The 14,473-nt window shown below is 41.3% G+C and overlaps 3 long non-coding RNA genes across 3 annotated transcripts; 2 read left to right on the forward strand and 1 right to left on the reverse strand.

The window, feature by feature from the left end:
• Positions 1 to 945: 945 nt before the first annotated feature.
• On the forward strand, positions 946 to 7,529 carry LOC124184999. Its single transcript, XR_006871310.1, has 3 exons — positions 946 to 1,139; positions 1,380 to 1,513; positions 7,518 to 7,529. It is a non-coding gene; the product is annotated as an uncharacterized LOC124184999 (long non-coding RNA).
• LOC124184993 lies at positions 2,410 to 3,268 on the forward strand. The gene is made up of 3 exons (XR_006871302.1): positions 2,410 to 2,466; positions 2,550 to 2,615; positions 2,969 to 3,268. It is a non-coding gene; the product is annotated as an uncharacterized LOC124184993 (long non-coding RNA).
• Positions 7,530 to 11,715: 4,186 nt separating the features above from the next.
• Positions 11,716 to 12,665, reverse strand: LOC124185696. The gene is made up of 3 exons (XR_006871440.1): positions 12,437 to 12,665; positions 12,085 to 12,195; positions 11,716 to 11,929 (listed from the first exon to the last, which is right to left on the reverse strand). It is a non-coding gene; the product is annotated as an uncharacterized LOC124185696 (long non-coding RNA).
• Between the last annotated feature and the right edge of the window lie 1,808 nt (positions 12,666 to 14,473).

Here is a 14,473-nt window from a genome sequence, read left to right on the forward strand (position 1 = left end):
GATTCTATTCGACACGCGCTCGATGTAATCCATAACATTAATATTCATAATTAGTCCAACAACTTTTCATTTGCTCTCTCGATCTCGAATTTTTGTAGGCATAGAATCGAAACGCTGTTTTAGCTAGTCGCAAGTGAAGTATCTACGTTAGGGAGAGAAGCAGAATTGTTTTTCTAAAAGTGTTCGTATGGAAAAAAATTCAGAGTAACTGTAACACATCACGGATGCGCTAATTTTGATCGAGATGAAATGGATGCTCCGTACATGAGACAGTATTTAACGCAGTGTCCTGATTTAAAGACCTAAAAAGGTGATTGCGTGCGATTTTTTTTTCGATACGGAAAGATGGAACGAAACTGCTGGAAACTTCAAGTGTATTGTAACGCACGTTTGAATGGTACGAGCAAAAATTTTTATCATCCAACTGTCGCAAAACGGCAGCGTTATCAGCTGACCCGTTAACTGAAGAATATATCTTTAGTCAAAGGCTGATCATCGAAGGGCCTAGCCGCTTGAGTATGGAATCGGCAAGGAAGATAAAGTGCGTATTTCTTGTCTGGAATGTAAAGACATATCATATAATCATACATCATACATCATACATCGTACATCACACATCATATCATACATAGTATTGAAGTTCGAACCAAAGTTTGGATGTCGGATGTTCAGAAAGTGACGTCACTCCAAATTTTCTTTCTCTTGACGTCATCGATCTAAAATCAGCTAGCCGAATTCCTCAGTCTGGAAACAAACGCGCAGTAGAGCGGACGTGAGAGAATCGCGCTCCGCAGATTTCGAGTACCGTGTTCTTTACCTCCTGGGTCCTGCACCCCGAGTCCGCTTTCTCGTGTAACTCGAGTTCCAGGACGAGCGCTACGTAGTTTCTGCGCTCCAGGTCCACTACCTGGTGAAACTAGACATCAGGGACATGAGCTCCAAAGTTCTGGCTGTCCACGTCCTTGACCTGGTGACTTTTGACCTTCAGGACTAATTTTTCCTAGTTCTGACTGTCCTGGTTTTCCACCTTGTGGATTTTGACATCCAGGAAAAAGGAGGTATGACCCGAAGTGGACAAGGAGGAGGACGCGAAGGACGAGGAGAACCAGGTGGACGAGGAAGACGAGGATTTGTGCTCGGTGAGTTCACGATTTTGACAATATTTAATGGCAATTGTACTTCTATTGTATTTGAAATTTTTCAAACTTGTCATGTTTACAACAAATTATTTCAATTCATTTTCTGCGCAAGCACAAATTCAGTAACTATAAATGCGCTAATAAAATTTATTATATTATTAATTTTTCAAGTAATTGTATTAATCGTGACACATTATTTTTGATGTCTTTTTATGCTAAAAATATTTATTACTATTCTAGGTGTAATCCAAGGTGGTTAGTGGTGGTCGTTGGTGGTGGTTGACGGTGGTTGGAGGTGGTCGGAGGTGGACAAGAAGAAGGACGAGGAAGACAAGGAGATGAAGGTGGACGAGGTGGACGAGGATTTGTGCTCGGTGAGTAAAACACTTTTATAATACTTGATGGCAATTATAATTATATTTTATCTAAAATATTTCAAACTTGTCATATTTATATCAAATTAGTTCATATCATTTTTCGCGCAAGCGCATATTCAGTAGCTATCAATGCGCGAATAAAATTTATTCTATTATTAATCAATTAATTAATTATATTAATCCTCACACAATATTTTTGATTCTTTCCTATACTGAGAATATTTATCATTATTCCAGGTATGACCCGAGGTGGTTAGCGGTGGATGGAGGCGGTCGAGCTGGACGAGGAGGAGGACGAGGAAGACGAGGAGAACACGGTGGACAAGGAGGACGAGGGTTTGTGCTCGGTGAGTTTAACATCATTATAATATTTGATGAAGTAGGATCAGGAATGGCAGTAGGAGTAGAAGTAGGATCGGGAGTAGGAGTAGGAGTAGGAGTGGGAGTAGAAGTAGAAGTACGAATAGAAGAAGGATCAGGAGTAGGATCAGGAGTAAGTGTAGGATCAGGAATAGAATCAGGAGTTGGTATAGGATCAGCTGTAGAATCAGGAAAAGGTGTGGGATCAGGTGAAGAAGTAGTATCAGGAGTAGAAGTAGGAGTAGGATCAGGAGTAGGTGTAGAAATAGGAGTGGCAGTGGTAATAGCAGCAGGGTGCGGGGGGGGGGGGGGGGTAGGTTAGGGTAGGGTAGGGTGACGAAGAAGAGAAACCAAATACAAAATAGTAATAGCCCTTTGCCGCAGCATAGATCCATACAAGATTCCAAGGTAGGCATCTTAGATTTACGAGCAAAGTCTGATTAGTATTTTGTCAATCTTGTTAGACCTATGAGATACGTTTCTAACCAGACAAAATTATATTGAAAATTTACAGTATTTGACAACAGTGATACCTTATCACGTGGACAGTGGCCCTCCTGATGATCAAGCTTTACAAGTCCTCATTAAGAGTAAGTTTTACAAGTTCTTGGTAACAGTACCAACAATTACTTAATAACTTCATTCGAAATTAATAATATGTTTTTGTTTTCAGTATTGAAGGCTATTAATGAGGATAGTCCAACGGTGCCCACATTATTAACGGACTACATATTGAAAGGTGGGTTGATTTCTTTCACCTTGTCTTGAATCCGTGCGAGATAAACACTTGTATATTTCACGGTCCCGTTATTATCATGAGGTTGAAGTTCGTAATGTTATTCAGGCTATGAATCTTTAGAAAAACTTGGAATACAACTTCAGGATTGTCTGAAAATAAGTAAACCGTAATAAACCAAATTATAATCATATCAAGTTATCAGTAATAAGCAATTGCGGGTAAAATATTAGCTTACTTTTGTAAGTATTTATGAATATAGCCTCTATGAATATTCATTGTTGGTATATAAGGTCTGGCAACGTACCTACTTTCTGTAAAAGATGCTGAAGATTTTCAACATAATTATGTTTCAGTTCTGTGCCCCATCTAGTGATCCACTAGTACATATCCTCCGACGTGACATCGCTGTGCTACGTATAAAGAAGAAAAGATTTATTAAAATGCAGATTGCTCCTCTCTACTTGCCATTGTGCTTTCATATAGCACTACAATAAATCTTATAGAAATAAGCTCTCATTGAGATTTTTCTGCATTTATGACTCGACGCGAGAAGGCAAAAATCAATGTAATGCCATCTGTAAGGTAATTGGACTTGTATTCGCACTACGAGAACTCGTTGGGCATTTTGCGGTGAAATTTGAAAAATTGTTGTACAAGAAATTAAATAACTACAAATATGGCTAAAAAATATTATCTCTAATTGTTAATGTAGCTAATACAGCTTTAACTGTATATTGATTATGTTAATGATCTATTGTGACAAGATCGGAATTAGATAAGCTCTCTAAATACTCTTTTCTAGACTATTATTTTATATCACGTATATGTAAATGTATATTTCTTCAGTTTATACAATCACTGCACTAGGATTACCCTTGCCACGTTTTATGGTGCGCTTGTGTAATTTGTATATTATTAACCTTACGTTTTACTCTATTTGCGACAAGTTGTGAGTGTTTCTAATTTCTTGGCAATTATTTATGTACATTTATGTGTGTACATGTATATGTATACATATGCATGTGTATATACGTGTATATGTATATATATATATATATATATATTTAAAACTAGATTTTTACAACAAACACAGAGGTTGTAGTATATTCACATACGGATTTCGTTGTATAGGTATACTTGAACTAAAATATCCTCATCTCTAATACGGAGTTCTTCGTAATTCGCATTTGTTCTTGTAACCCAATGTCCTACATACGATGGCAAAAATCAAGATCCAACTTAACTGAGTCTCAAAGCCCTGTTCACATAAAAGCAGCTATTTGATAGAAATTATAGTTTATAGTTTACACAGCCCATTGCATGATATTTCATTATAAACACATATGTTTCAATGTATTTAGAAATAACTTATCAAATATACAGAGGTCATGTGCAAATAATAAATGAATTCGAGCGCAGTTTGATGTATTCATTAGAGCTTTAACAATAAAATTAAGCTTTGTTACTTCTTTTATTTTACTATGGATAATCAAAAACATTTCCGACTATTCGTGCTGTGGAAGCATGGGGATTAAACCAAACGTAGCAAAAGATTAGAAACAGTGTACGTAGAGTACGGGTATTTTTCTAACAATGCAAACACGTGCCGCCAGCTTAGTTTTGACATATCTAGAATACCACGCCTTGCGAATTAGCTTTTCAGACAGAGATAAATGATGAATTTTACGGACTGCATTATCGTTGTTGAATACTCTATGCCTCATGGGGAAAGAAAATCTGTAACGATAAAATTGATGCACCGGATCATCGTCGACTTTAACTTTTGAAATGTCCTACCATTTCCGAACACCTCCAACCATCCTATTTACCTATATTACTAGATTAGCTATTATATGAGAAGAGAAGAATTATTCACTTCGAAATGGGATTATATTCGATGCGCGCTCGATGTATTCCATAACATTAGTATTCATAATTATTCCAACAACTTTTCATTTGCTCTCTCGATCTTGAATTTTCGTAGGCATATAATCAAAACGCTGTTCTAGCTAGTCGAGAGTGAAGTATCTACGTTGGGTAGAGAAGCAAAATTGTTTTTCGAAAAGTATTCGGATGGAAAAAAATTCAGAGTAACTGTAATACATCACGGATGCGCCAATTTTGAACGAGATGAAATGGATGTTTCGTATATGAGACAGTATTTAACGCTGCGTAGTGATTTAAAGACCTAAAAAGGTGATAGGGAGAGACAGAACGAAGCTTCTTAACACTTCGAGAGTATTTTAACACACATTTGGAAGATACGAGCAAAATTTTTCATCATCCAACTGTCGCAGAACGGCAGCGTTATCAGCTGACCCGTTAACTGAAGGATACATCTTCAGTCAACGGCTGACCATCGAAGGGCGTGGCCGCTTGAGTCTGGAATCGGCAGGACAGATAAAGTGTGTATTTCTTGTATGAAATGTGAACACTAAAATCATCATACATCATACATCATACATCATACATCATACATCATACATCATACATCATGCATCATCATACCTAGTATTACAGTTCGAAACCAAAGTTTGAATTTTCGGATGTTCGGAAAGTGACGTCACCAATCTAAAATCGGCCAGCCGAGTTCCTCAGTCTGGTAACAACCGCGCAGTAGAGCGGACGGTTGAGAGTCGCGCTCCGCAAACTTCGAGTACCGGGTTCTCAACCTCCCAGATCCCGCGCTTCAGGTCCGCTACGCGGTGAAACTCGACTTCCAGGATAAGCGCTCCGTGGTTCCAGGTTCACATTTACAATAAATTATTTCAATTCGTTTTTCGCGCAACCCCAAATTCGGTAGCTGTCAGTCCGCTAATAAAATTTCTCGACTTCCAGGATAAGCGCTCCGTGGTTCCTCGTTCATGTTTACAATAAATTATTTCAATTCGTTTTTCGCGCAACCCCAAATTCGGTACCTGTCAGTCCGCTAATAAAATTTCTCGACTTCCAGGATAAGCGCTCCGTGGTTCCTGGTTCACGTTTACAATAAATTATTTCAATTCGTTTTTCGCGCAACCCCAAATTCGGTAGCTGTCAGTCCGCTAATAAAATTTCTCGACTTCCAGGATAAGCGCTCCGTGGTTCCTGGTTCACGTTTACAATAAATTATTTCAATTCGTTTTTCGCGCAACCCCAAATTCGGTAGCTGTCAGTCCGCTAATAAAATTTCTCGACTTCCAGGATAAGCGCTCCGTGGTTCCTGGTTCCTGTTTACAATAAATTATTTCAATTCGTTTTTCGCGCAATCCCAAATTCAGTAGCTGTCAGTCCGCTAATAAAATTTCTCGACTTCCAGGATAAGCGCTCCGTGGTTCCTGGTTCACGTTTACAATAAATTATTTCAATTCGTTTTTCGCGCAACCCCAAATTCGGTACCTGTCAGTCCGCTAATAAAATTTCTCGACTTCCAGGATAAGCGCTCCGTGGTTCCTGGTTCACGTTTACAATAAATTATTTCAATTCGTTTTTCGCGCAATCCCAAATTCAGTAGCTGTCGGTGCGCTAATAAAATTTCTCGACTTCCAGGATAAGCGCTCCGTGGTTCCTGGTTCATGTTTACAATAAATTATTTCAATTCGTTTTTCGCGTAACCCCAAATTCGGTACCTGTCAGTCCGCTAATAAAATTTCTCGACTTCCAGGATAAGCGCTCCGTGGTTCCTGGTTCACGTTTACAATAAATTATTTCAATTCGTTTTTCGCGCAACCCCAAATTCGGTAGCTGTCAGTCCGCTAATAAAATTTCTCGACTTCCAGGATAAGCGCTCCGTGGTTCCTGGTTCCTGTTTACAATAAATTATTTCAATTCGTTTTTCGCGCAATCCCAAATTCAGTAGCTGTCAGTCCGCTAATAAAATTTCTCGACTTCCAGGATAAGCGCTCCGTGGTTCCTGGTTCACGTTTACAATAAATTATTTCAATTCGTTTTTCGCGCAACCCCAAATTCGGTACCTGTCAGTCCGCTAATAAAATTTCTCGACTTCCAGGATAAGCGCTCCGTGGTTCCTGGTTCACGTTTACAATAAATTATTTCAATTCGTTTTTCGCGCAACCCCAAATTCGGTACCTGTCAGTCCGCTAATAAAATTTCTCGACTTCCAGGATAAGCGCTCCGTGGTTCCTGGTTCACGTTTACAATAAATTATTTCAATTCGTTTTTCGCGCAACCCCAAATTCGGTAGCTGTCAGTCCGCTAATAAAATTTCTCGACTTCCAGGATAAGCGCTCCGTGGTTCCTGGTTCCTGTTTACAATAAATTATTTCAATTCGTTTTTCGCGCAATCCCAAATTCAGTAGCTGTCAGTCCGCTAATAAAATTTCTCGACTTCCAGGATAAGCGCTCCGTGGTTCCTGGTTCACGTTTACAATAAATTATTTCAATTCGTTTTTCGCGCAATCCCAAATTCAGTAGCTGTCGGTGCGCTAATAAAATTTCTCGACTTCCAGGATAAGCGCTCCGTGGTTCCTGGTTCACGTTTACAATAAATTATTTCAATTCGTTTTTCGCGCAACCCCAAATTCGGTAGCTGTCAGTCCGCTCATAAAATTTCTCGACCTTCAGGATAAGCGCTCCGTGGTTCCTGGTTCACGTTTACAATAAATTATTTCAATTCGTTTTTCGCGCAACCCCAAATTCGGTACCTGTCAGTCCGCTAATAAAATTTCTCGACTTCCAGGATAAGCGCTCCGTGGTTCCTGGTTCACGTTTACAATAAATTATTTTAATTCGTTTTCCGCGCAAGCCCAAATTCAGTAGCTGTCGGTGCGCTAGTGAAATTTCTGTAACTTTACAATCTTCTCATAATCTTTTTGGTAAAATATGTCGATGAAAAAATTATGTCAAACCTTACACATTATTTTTGATTTGTTCTCACGCTGAAAATATTTATTAGTATTCGAGGTATAACCCGAGATGGTTGAAGGTGGTCGGAGGTGGACGAGGAGGAGGACGAGGAGGACGAGGATTTGTACTGGGTGAGTAAAACACTTTTATAATATTTGATGGCAATTGTAATTATATTTCATCTGAAATATTACAAACTTGTCACGTTCACAATATATTATTTCAATTCATTTTTCGTGCAAGCACATATTCAGTAGCTATGAATAATCTTGTACATTTTATTATATTATTAATTGATTGAATAATTACATTAATCCTTACACAATACTTTTGATGTGTTCCTATACTAAAAATATTCCTTACTATTCCAGGTATCACCCGAGGTGGTCGGAGGTGGACGAGGAGGAGGACGAGCTGGACGAGGAGGAGGACCAGGTGGACGAGGAGGAGGACGAGGTGGACGAGGAGGAGGCGGGGTGGGTCGTGGGAGAGGACCTCTCCTCTCCTTAGAGGAGGGGAGGGGAAGGGGCAGGGAAGGGGGAGAGGTGGGCGGGGAGGGGGACGGGACGGGAAGGGAAGGGAAGGGAAGGGAAGGGAAGGGGTGGGGGCGGGAGGGAGGGAGGGAGGGTGGGCCGGAGGGAGGGAGGGTGGGAGGGAGGGTGGGCGGGCGGGCGGGCGCCAGAGGGGGGGGTGTACTGCTTTATTAACTCTAACGGGCTCGTATCGACATCCGTCCTCCACTCTCTCCCACCCTCCCTCCCTCCCGCCCTCCCTCCCTCCCTCCCACCCTCCCTCCCTCCCGCCCGCCCCCCTCCCGCCCGCCCCCCTCCCGCCCCCTCCCCGCCTCCCACCCCTCCCCTTCCCTTCCCTTCCCTTCCCTTCCCGTCCCGTCCCGTCACCCTCCCTGCCCACCTCTCCCCCTTCCCTGCCCCTCCCCCTCCCCTCCTCTGAGGAGAGGAGAGGTCCTCTCCCACGACCCACCCCGCCTGCTCCTCGTCCACCTGGTCCTCCTCCTCGTCCAGCTCGTCCTCCTCCTCGTCCACCTCCGACCACCTCGGGTGATACCTGGAATAGTAATGAACATTTTTAGTATAGGAACACATCAAAAATATTGTGTAAGGATTAATGTAATTAATCAATTAATTAATAATATAATAAATTGTACAAGATTATTCATAGCTACTAAATATGTGCTTGCACGAAAAATGAATTGAAATAATTTATTGTAAACGTGACTAGTTTGTAATATTTCAGATGAAATATAATTACAATTGGCATTAAATATTATAAGAATATTATTTAATTAATAATATAATAAATTGTACAAAATTATTCATAGCTACTAAATATGTGCTTGCACGAAAAATGAATTGAAATAATTTATTGTAAACGTGACTAGTTTGTAATATTTCAGATGAAATATAATTACAATTGGCATTAAATATTATAAGAATATTAATCAATTAATAATATAATAAATTGTACAAAATTATTCATAGCTACTGAATATGTGCTTGCACGAAAAATGAATTGAAATAATTTATTGTAAACGTGACAAGTTTGTAATATGTCAGATGAAATATAATTACAATTGCCATCAAATATTACAAAAGCGTTTTACTCACCCAGTACAAATCCTCGTCCTCCTCGTTCTCCTCCTCGTCCACCTCCGACCACCTTCAACCACCTCAGGTTATACCTCGAATACTAATAAATATTTTCAGTGTGAGAACAAATCAAAAATAATGTGTAAGGTTTGATGTAATTTTTTTATCGACATATTTTACCAAAAAGATTATGAGAAGATTGTAAAGTTATAGAAATTTCATTAGCGCACCGACAGCTACTGAATTTGGACTCGCGCGAAAAACGAATTGAAATAATTTATTGTAAACGTGAACCAGGAACCACGGAGCGCTTATCCTGGAAGTCGAGAAATTTTATTAGCGGACTGACAGGTACCGAATTTGGGGTTGCGCGAAAAACGAATTGAAATAATTTATTGTAAACGTGAACCAGGAACCACGGAGCGCTTATCCTGGAAGTCGAGAAATTTTATTAGCGGACTGACAGGTACCGAATTTGGGGTTGCGCGAAAAACGAATTGAAATAATTTATTGTAAACGTGAACCAGGAACCACGGAGCGCTTATCCTGGAAGTCGAGAAATTTTATTAGCGCACCGACAGCTACTGAATTTGGGATTGCGCGAAAAACGAATTGAAATAATTTATTGTAAACATGAACGAGGAACCACGGAGCGCTTATCCTGGAAGTCGAGAAATTTTATTAGCGGACTGACAGCTACCGAATTTGGGGTTGCGCGAAAAACGAATTGAAATAATTTATTGTAAACGTGAACCAGGAACCACGGAGCGCTTATCCTGGAAGTCGAGAAATTTTATTAGCGGACTGACAGGTACCGAATTTGGGGTTGCGCGAAAAACGAATTGAAATAATTCATTGTAAACGTGAACCAGGAACCACGGAGCGCTTATCCTGGAAGTCGAGAAATTTTATTAGCGGACTGACAGGTACCGAATTTGGGGTCGCGCGAAAAACGAATTGAAATAATTTATTGTAAACGTGAACCAGGAACCACGGAGCGCTTATCCTGGAAGTCGAGAAATTTTATTAGCGCACCGACAGCTACTGAATTTGGGATTGCGCGAAAAACGAATTGAAATAATTCATTGTAAACATGAACGAGGAACCACGGAGCGCTTATCCTGGAAGTCGAGAAATTTTATTAGCGGACTGACAGCTACCGAATTTGGGGTTGCGCGAAAAACGAATTGAAATAATTTATTGTAAATGTGAACCTGGAACCACGGAGCGCTTATCCTGGAAGTCGAGTTTCACCGCGTAGCGGACCTGAAGCGCGGGATCCGGGAGGTAGAGAACCCGGTACTCGAAATACGTAGCGGACCCGAAGCGCGGGATCTGGGAGGTTGAGAACCCGGTACTCGAAGTTTGCGGAGCGCGACTCTCAACCGTCCGCTCTACTGCGCGGTTGTTACCAGACTGAGGAACTCGGCTGGCCGATTTTAGATTGGTGACGTCACTTTCCGAACATCCGAAAATTCAAACTTTGGTTTCGAACTGTAATACTAGGTATGATGATGCATGATGTATGATGTATGATGTATGATGTATGATGTATGATGTATGATGTATGATGATTTTAGTGTTCACATTTCATACAAGAAATACACACTTTATCTGTCCTGCCGATTCCAGACTCAAGCGGCCACGCCCTTCGATGGTCAGCCGTTGACTGAAGATGTATCCTTCAGTTAACGGGTCAGCTGATAACGCTGCCGCTCTGCGACAGTTGGATGATGAAAAATTTTGCTCGTATCTTCCAAATGTGTGTTAAAATACTCTCGAAGTGTTAAGAAGCTTCGTTCTGTCTCTCCCTATCACCTTTTTAGGTCTTTAAATCACTACGCAGCGTTAAATACTGTCTCATATACGAAACATCCATTTCATCTCGTTCAAAATTGGCGCATCCGTGATGTATTACAGTTACTCTGAATTTTTTTCCATCCGAATACTTTTCGAAAAACAATTTTGCTTCTCTACCCAACGTAGATACTTCACTCTCGACTAGCTAGAACAGCGTTTTGATTATATGCCTACGAAAATTCAAGATCGAGAGAGCAAATGAAAAGTTGTTGGAATAATTATGAATACTAATGTTATGGAATACATCGAGCGCGCATCGAATATAATCCCATTTCGAAGTGAATAATTCTTCTCTTCTCATATAATAGCTAATCTAGTAATATAGGTAAATAGGATGGTTGGAGGTGTTCGGAAATGGTAGGACATTTCAAAAGTTAAAGTCGACGATGATCCGGTGCATCAATTTTATCGTTACAGATTTTCTTTCCCCATGAGGCATAGAGTATTCAACAACGATAATGCAGTCCGTAAAATTCATCATTTATCTCTGTCTGAAAAGCTAATTCGCAAGGCGTGGTATTCTAGATATGTCAAAACTAAGCTGGCGGCACGTGTTTGCATTGTTAGAAAAATACCCGTACTCTACGTACACTGTTTCTAATCTTTTGCTACGTTTGGTTTAATCCCCATGCTTCCACAGCACGAATAGTCGGAAATGTTTTTGATTATCCATAGTAAAATAAAAGAAGTAACAAAGCTTAATTTTATTGTTAAAGCTCTAATGAATACATCAAACTGCGCTCGAATTCATTTATTATTTGCACATGACCTCTGTATATTTGATAAATTATTTCTAAATACATTGAAACATATGTGTTTATAATGAAATATCATGCAATGGGCTGTGTAAACTATAAACTATAATTTCTATCAAATAGCTGCTTTTATGTGAACAGGGCTTCGAGACTCAATTCAGTTCGTCCTCCTCCTCGTCCACCTCCGACCACCTCCAACAATCGCCAACCACCTCGAACAACCACCGATAACGACCTCGGGTTGTACCTGGAATAGCAATAAACATTTTCAGTATAAGAACACATCAAAAACATTACGTAAGGATTCATATAATTAATTAAGTGATTGACAATATTAATAATTTCATTAGCGCATTCATAGCTAATAATTGTCATCAAATATTATAGAAATGTTTTACCCACCGAGCACAAATCCTCGTCCTTGTCGTCCAACTCGTTCTCCTTGTCTTCCTCGTCCTCCTCCTCGTTCACCTCCGACCACCTCCAACCACCTCCAATCACCTCGGGTCATACCTGAAATAGCAATAAATATTTTCAGTGTAAGAAAACATCGAAAACAATCCGTAAGGAATAATATAATCAATTAAGTAATTAACAATATTAATAATCCCGTTAGCGCATTCACAGCTACCGAATTTGTGCTTGCGCGAAAAATAAATTGAAGTGATTTGTTGTAAACGTAACAAGCTTCAAAAAATATCAGATAAAATATATTTACAATAGCCATTAAATATTATAAAAATGTTTTACTCACTGAGCAGAAATCCTCGTCCTCTTCCTCCTTATTCACCACATGTCCCTGAAGTCGAGTTTCATTAGGTAGTGGACTTGGAGCGCAGAAGCTACGGAGCGCTTGTCCTGGAAGTTGAGTTTTACCAGGTAGTGGACCTTGAGCTCAGAAACTTCGGAGCACTTCTTCCTGAAATTGAGTTTTACTAGGTAGCGGACCTGGTGCGCAGAAACCACGGAGCGTTCGTCCTGGAAGTCGAGTTTTACTAGGTAGCGGACCTGGAGCGCACGAAATACTGAGCTCTTTTCCCTGAATCAAGTTTCCCCAGGTAGCATACCTGAAGCGCAGGACACACGGAGCGCTTGACCTGCAAGTCTAGTTCCTGCAGGTAGTGGGCCTGGACAGCCAGAACTACGGAGCACTTGTCCTGGAAGTCAAGTTCCTGCTGGTAGTGGACCTTGAGCGCAGAAACTACGGAGCGCTTTTCCTGGATGTCGAGTTGTACCAGGGAGCGGACCCGGAGCGCAGGATCCAGGAGGTAGAGAACCCGGCACTCGAAATCTGCGGAGCGCGATTCTCATCCGCCCGCTCTACTGCGCGGTTGTTCCCAGACTGAGGAATTCAACTAGCTGATTTTAGATCGATGACGTCAAGAGAAAAAAATTTTGGGTGACGTCACTTTCTGAACATCCGACATCCAATCTTTGGTTTCGAACTTTAATGCTACGTATGATATGATGATGTATGATGTGATGTATGTATATATGATAAGATGTATAATGATTTTAATATTCGCATTTCAGACAAGAAATACGCACTTAATCTTTCCTGCCGATTCCAGACTCAAGCGGCTAGGCCCTATGATGGTCAGCCGTTGACTAAAGATATATTCTTCAGCTAATGGGTCAGCTAATATCGCTGTCGTTCTGCGACAGTTGGATGATAAAAATTTTTGCTCGTACCTTTCAAATGTGTTCAAATACACTCGAAGTTTTAACAAGCTTCGTTCTATCTCTCCCTATCAAAAAAAATAAATAAAAATCGACGCCAATCACCTTTTTAGGTCTTTAAATCAGAACACTGCGTTAAATACTGTCTCAAATACGGACCATCCGTTTCATCTCGATCAAAATTAGCGCATCCGTGATGTATTACAGTTACTCTGAATTTTTCTGAATACGAACACTTTTCGAAAACAATTCTGCTTCTCTACTGAACGTAGATACTTCATTTGCGACAAGCTCAGTGTTCCGATTCTATGCCTACGAAAATTTGAGATCGAGAGAGCAAATGAAAAGTCGCTGGAATAATTATGAATAATAATATTATAGATCACATGGCGGAGCAGGGGGACGAAGAGGACGAAGGTGGTCGGAGGTATTCGGTAATGGTAGGATGTGGTAGGATCTGTTAGGTGGCGGTTGGTGGAGGTAGGGGGCGGTCGGCGGCGCTACGAGGCGGCACGGGGTGGTACGAGGTGGACGGAGATGGTTGGTGGTGTTTGGCGTCGGTCGTAGGTGGCATAAGGTGGAAGTCTGCACCACGAGGATGCTGGAGGGGACAGGAAGTGCTAGGTTGAGGTTGGAAGTGCTCGACGGCGGTCGAGGAGGATCAAGACGACGAGTACGAAGAAGCCCGGCCCGGCGCGGGCGGCGCGGCGGATGATGATGATGGCGTCGAGGTGGCCGAGGAGGATGATGAAGGGCGGAGGTGTCAGCAGGTGGTTGGCGGCGGTTGGTGGTGCTCGGCGAGTGTTGCGGCGGTCGACGGTGGACGCGGTTTCGCGTCTTCCGACGAGGATGATCAAGCTGATTGACACTTCTCAGTCGCAGTCGATAAGTAGTCACACGTACTTACCTTGTACCGACTCAATTTCAAGCTTCCATACCGACACTACTGTGGCTGCGACGAATGTCGGTGCGAGCCCGTCGGGCAGAGTCGATAGAGCAGAATCCTCCCACGCCCGCAGGCCCACCCGGGCCTACTTGTCCGCCGAAAACTGGTCACAAAAAGATACTCAGGGCTATCCGTCCACATATTCTCCAGTGAACGGCGCAAAGG

This window comes from Neodiprion fabricii, chromosome 6, assembly GCF_021155785.1.
Source record: "Neodiprion fabricii isolate iyNeoFabr1 chromosome 6, iyNeoFabr1.1, whole genome shotgun sequence".
NCBI lineage: Eukaryota > Metazoa > Arthropoda > Insecta > Hymenoptera > Diprionidae > Neodiprion > Neodiprion fabricii.